General features: G+C 41.8%; 1 pseudogene; it reads right to left on the bottom strand.

Moving 5' to 3' along the window:
• Positions 1-1,545: 1,545 nt before the first annotated feature.
• On the bottom strand, positions 1,546-2,914 carry LOC116528612 (annotated as a pseudogene).
• Positions 2,915-5,506: the final 2,592 nt, after the last annotated feature.

Raw genomic sequence — 5,506 nt, 5'->3', positions numbered from 1 at the left:
TCACAAAGATTCTCCAGCATGTGAATATGTTGGTACAACATGACCACACTGGTAAATTTCTTTTGACTGATAAGGCACAACTTTATAGATGTGTTGGACTGCTGAACCCCAAGGTATGTCTTCAAGTTGCCTTTGGTAGAAAAAGCTTGGCCATAGATCTTACACTGGAACAGTCTCTCCCCAACGTAGGCATGGTAATGCATTTTGAGGTAGATATAGCAGTTTAAGTTTCAGTGGCAAATAAGACATTCATTGGGGTTGGTGGTGGACTTGTCAATGTTCTCCAGCAGTCGCTGCAATTTCTGGGCCTCTGACCCTAGTTCATGGGTTCCACTCCCTTGGAGGCTGCCAACTCTTGGGGAATTATAGTTTGGTCCTACCCCAGGTTGTGTGAGTCTAACCTTACATTCCGAAGAAGATCTGAGTGACAGGTCATCAAGCAACAGTTAACTGATGAGGTCCTTGAGCTTAGTCCCCGAAGGGAGATTTTGAGGTTCACCTATGGAGGGCATCCCTGTTACAAAGACAGGTTTGCTGCCTAAAGAGAGACTCTGGTGGCATAGGCACCAGAGGGAATGTCCTGGTCTGCGGGTTGCGAAGACCGTGGGAAAAGTGTAATATCTTGCAGGGACACGGATGAAGCTGAAAACCATCATTCTCAGCAAACTAACACAAGAACAGAAAACCAAACACTGCGTGTACTCACTCATAAGTGGGAGTTTAACAATGAGAATACACCGGGCACACTGGCTCATGCCTGTAATCCCAGCACTTTGGGAGGCTGAGGCGGTGGATCATGAGGTCAAGAGTTTGAGACCAGCCTGGCCAACATGGTGAAACCCCGTCTCTACTAAAAATACAAAAATTAGCTGGGCTTGGTGGCAAGTGCCTATAATCCCAGCTACTCAGGAGGCCAAGGCAGGAGAATCACTTGGATCTGGGAGACAGAGGTTGCAGTGAGCCAAGATCGCACCACTGCACTCCAGCCTGGCAACAGAGCCAGACTCCGTCTCAAAAAAAAAAAAAAAAAAAAAAAATGAGAACACATTGACACAGGGAAGGGAACATCACACACTGGGGCCTGGGGACTATGGGAGGGATAGCGTTAGGAGAAATACCTAATGTCGATGACGGGTTGATGGGTACACCTAATATAGATGGCACATGTATACCTATGTAACAAACCTGTATGTTCTGCACATGTATCCCAGAACTTAAAGTATAATTAAAAAAAAAAAAAGAGAGAGAGAGAGACTCAATTCATCTATGGGCACAGGTACAAAGAGTGCATGGGAATGCCATTTACTACTCCCATTTTGTCCTGGAACTATCTGAGAAAGTGATCCTTGGGTTACCCTTGGTGGTGAACCCATGACCACAGACGGAGAACATGAAGGGTCTCTCTCCAGAATTTGATCTACAAAGAGCTATCAGTCCCCAAAAGCTTGCTACAATACTTAATGGCTTTGTCTTTGGCTTTGACATTCACCTCGAGATCTTCCATGGCTTCCTTTTCCCTTTCTTGAGGGAGTTATAGCAGCTTAAGATTCAGTGGCAAATGAGACATTCATTGGGGTTGGTGGTGGTTGGTGGTAGCACTGTAGTGTAGAATATGGAAAGAACTCTGGAAGAGCACAGAGTCCAGGATGTGAGGTAGCAAAGTACTCGGGAGGCAAGACATGACATTCAGGAGCACATGTGTCTCATCCCATTTTAGAGTGAAGGGTATCAGTCCTGGGGAAAAAGAGCTAGCTGTGGAAGGGATGTTGGCATGAGGTAGGTTGGCTTGTTTCAAGACATCCAGAGACAGACCTTGTCTTCCAGCTTTCTGGCTGAGCAAAGCCACAGCTGCAGAAACCTGTTGGAACATGTGGCTGCCCAAGGTGTACAGGGTATCACACCCCTGCCCCCATGTGAGTGCAGGAGACCCATATGTTCACCTGAATTCAGATCTGCTAGGTGAGCTGGATCTGCTATAGCTGCTACAGACACAGGATTTGCTCAAGGACCCACAGGATACTGTTGGTGCTAGTCACAGAAGCTGGTTCATCATACCTTGTTGCCTTATAGTGACTGAAGAGTCACATTAGTGTTGGCCACTTTGCCTTTGGGTAAATAGCTTATGTTCTGGGGTGCAGGTGGCAGGGTAGTGTCTGTCTTTAAGTACATGACAGACTCTGCACCCAGCTTCTCCTTTATGTCCCCTTAGCTGCCACCATCCTCCCTGTGACCATTCTTACTGCTTGGACTGGGTGGCCGATGGCCCAGTATAGCTCCAAAAAATCTTCTTAAGGCACTGGCTCCTCACTGTCATACATGATTAAGACAGGTGGATTTTTAGTACAATTTTTCTTATGTTTCAAGAACTGAGAGAGGCTAAAGAACTTTGCACAGCGTCCCCAGTTGTTAGTCCCCTCCCAATGAAGCTGCTTTACCGCTGCTTCATTCTCATTCAATTTATGGCTATTTCCTAGATTGGTCATTGGAGTACCTGGCTCCCCTGCCACTAGTGCCACCAGGTTGAATCTGCAAACTCCGTGTCAGTTCTGCAACTACTGCTCACCCTGGTCCTTCTCCAAGGTGATGTGCTGGGATTTCACCTGCTTATTCATCAACATGATGCAAACGCTGGGTTCTGGGGAAAGCTGCAGTTATCTGGCCTACAGCACAAGTTACTGGAGTTGAGAAATTTAGCCCCCTTCAGCTGGAAAGCACAGGTCCTAGTCAAGGACAAAATTCTTATCATGGCCTACAGGGACCTTTATGGTCCTGTCCCTACCTACCTCTGCATCTTCATACTATACTAACTTTGCCTTCCTCTGCAATTCATCCTTATGAACTCCTTTCAGTTCTTAACATACTCTTTCCATCACAGGGATATTGTACTTACTGTACTTACTCCTCAGCTTGGAATGCTCTATCCTTCTTTATTTAATAACCTCCTACTCATTCTTCAACTTTAAACTCAAGTATCACAGTCTCAACAATGTCTGTTATAAACACTCATAATTTGTGCACTTATCCTTCATAGCAATTAACACAGTTTCAATTATCTATTATTTGTGTAATTATAGTACAAATATCTATCTCACCCACTATACTGTAGCCTCTATGAGTACAGGCCCAACTCCACCACCCTCCTGCTCCCCCCTACACACCCCTTGGCACTCAAAACAAATAGGTTATAGCAACTGTTTGTTATAATGGCTATGATCGCAATTCAATTAATATGCACTTCTGAGAGAATAAAGTCTAAGAACTGTCCTTATAAGAAAAACAGTCACAGATAAGGAAAAATCCACTCCCTCTGGACTTTCAGTTGTGCAAATCAAAAAATTCCCTTTGGGTGGGACACAGTGGCTCACACCTGTAATCCTAGCACTTTGGAAGGCCGAGGTGGACAGGCAGATCACTTGAGGTCAGGAGTTCAAAACCAGCCTAGCCAACATGGTGAAACCCCATCTCTACTAAAAATATTTTTGAAAATTAGCCAGGTGTGGTGGCAGGCACCTGTAATCCCAGCTACTCAGGAGGCTGAGGCAGCAGAATCACTTGAACCTAGGAAGCCGAGGTTGCAGTGAGGCAAGATCGCACCACTGCACTCCAGCCTGGGCAACAAAAGCAAAACTCCTTCACAAAAAGAAAAAAATTCCCTTTGTACTTAAGATAGTCTAAGTTGGGTTTCTATCACCTGCACCTACACATGTCCTGGTAAATGCAGAGAAGTAGAGATGATGAAATTTTGTGTCACTGTACATACCACTTGAAAACTTCCTTGTACCACATTTCTAAGTATCACAGTCAATTAAATTTTCTTTGTTTAGTCCTCATGAGTTTATTATAATCAAGCATGTTTTAGTATTTTTCATATTTCATTTATAATTTCTTATACAGATTTTGTTTCCCCCTGGAGTTTCTAATTGCATTTATATTTCTATACACAAAATAATCCTACATATTCTTTACTATATAATCAAAACTCTTTGGTTCCTTACTAATTGTTGACTGAGATAACATAATTTCTAAACTCCAGTTAAGCACAAATATTTCTCATTGAGAGGTCTATACCTTTCCAGGCTAATCACTCAATTTCATTAAAGACTATTTCTGGGGCTTCAGACTGGGTGCATTCATAGGATTAGGGAGATATAGGAAAGGCCAGTTGTCACAGCCCGGCTCCCGACAGTTCTTCAAACTCTAGCCTCATTTTCTGCTCCTCTTCCCCTCCAATTATCTATATCTACAACACAGGGAATTCAATTTAAAAACTTTTTCATTTATTTTAAACAATGCTAAATGTTAATTGTTGTGCTACTCCATAATACAATGATGCCTTTGTAATCTATGGACTTCTATAGGACTTAAGGCCTTTATAGTAATAACCTCAAACCACAGTGCATTTTCAAATCTCATGTCTGCTTTTCCTACATGAGGAAACTATAAAATTTTACTGAAGGACATTTAAAAAAACATTAGAATAAATGACAGTCATTTCATCTATTTGAACTGGAACATTCAACATTGCAAAGATGTAATTTATCACAAATTAGTCTATTTATATAATACAATTCCACGAAAACCCCCCCCGGACTCTAAGATAGTGGAAAGAAAATTGACAAACTGATCTTAAGGTTTGTCTGGAAGAAAATTTTCACAGAACAGCCAAAAAATTTTCTTAAAACATTACTGAAGGGCCAGGCACAGTGGATCACACCTATAATCCTAGCACTTTGGGAGGTTGAGGCAGGTGGATCACCTAAGGTCAGGAGTTTGAGAGCAGCCTGGCCAACATAACGAAACCCCATCTCTACTAAAAATATAAAAAATAGCCATGCATGGTGGCAGGCACCTGTAATCCCAGCTACTTGGGAGGCTGAGGCAGGAGAATTGCTTGAACCCAGGAGGCAGAGGTTGCAGTGAGCTGAGATCATGCCATTGCACTCCAGCCTGGCTGACAAAAGCAAAACTTCATCTCAAAAACAAAAAACAAAAAAAAACCTGATAAATAACTTACCTTACCAGATATTAAAATGTACTTCGGTTGCAGTTGTGAAACAATAGGAATAAATACACATATCAATGAAATAGAATAGAAGACCCAGAAGAATTTCTATGTATATAAATTTAGTATGTAATAAAGGTGGCATTTCAAATCTGTGGAAAAAGAATAGATCAATCAATAAATAACGGTGGTGAAATCAGAAAATGATTTGAAGAAGAAAAAAAAAAGGCTGTTAGATTTCAAATTTACAAGAGACCACAAAATTAATCCAGAAGTATTAAACAGTATTTAATCTAGGAATAGTAGTAGAAGAAAATATGAATTATTTTTATAGCTGGCAAGGTTAGCAATACTAAGCATGGACCCCAGGGCAGAACTGGATTTGATAGATTTGACTTTGTAAAAACTATAGGTGATTGCCTGTGGGCAATCAACGCCATAAAGTTGAAGGCAAGTGAAAAACTGTGAAGAAATATTTGCAATACATGACAAGAAAAAGTATAT

Source organism: Sapajus apella, unplaced genomic scaffold (genome assembly GCF_009761245.1).
Source record: "Sapajus apella isolate SASKATOON/1434 unplaced genomic scaffold, GSC_monkey_1.0 scaffold59, whole genome shotgun sequence".
NCBI classification, from domain to species: Eukaryota; Metazoa; Chordata; class Mammalia; order Primates; family Cebidae; genus Sapajus; species Sapajus apella.
Note: the sequence above shows the minus strand (reverse complement) of the source record. Positions and strands in the feature narration are given on the sequence as shown.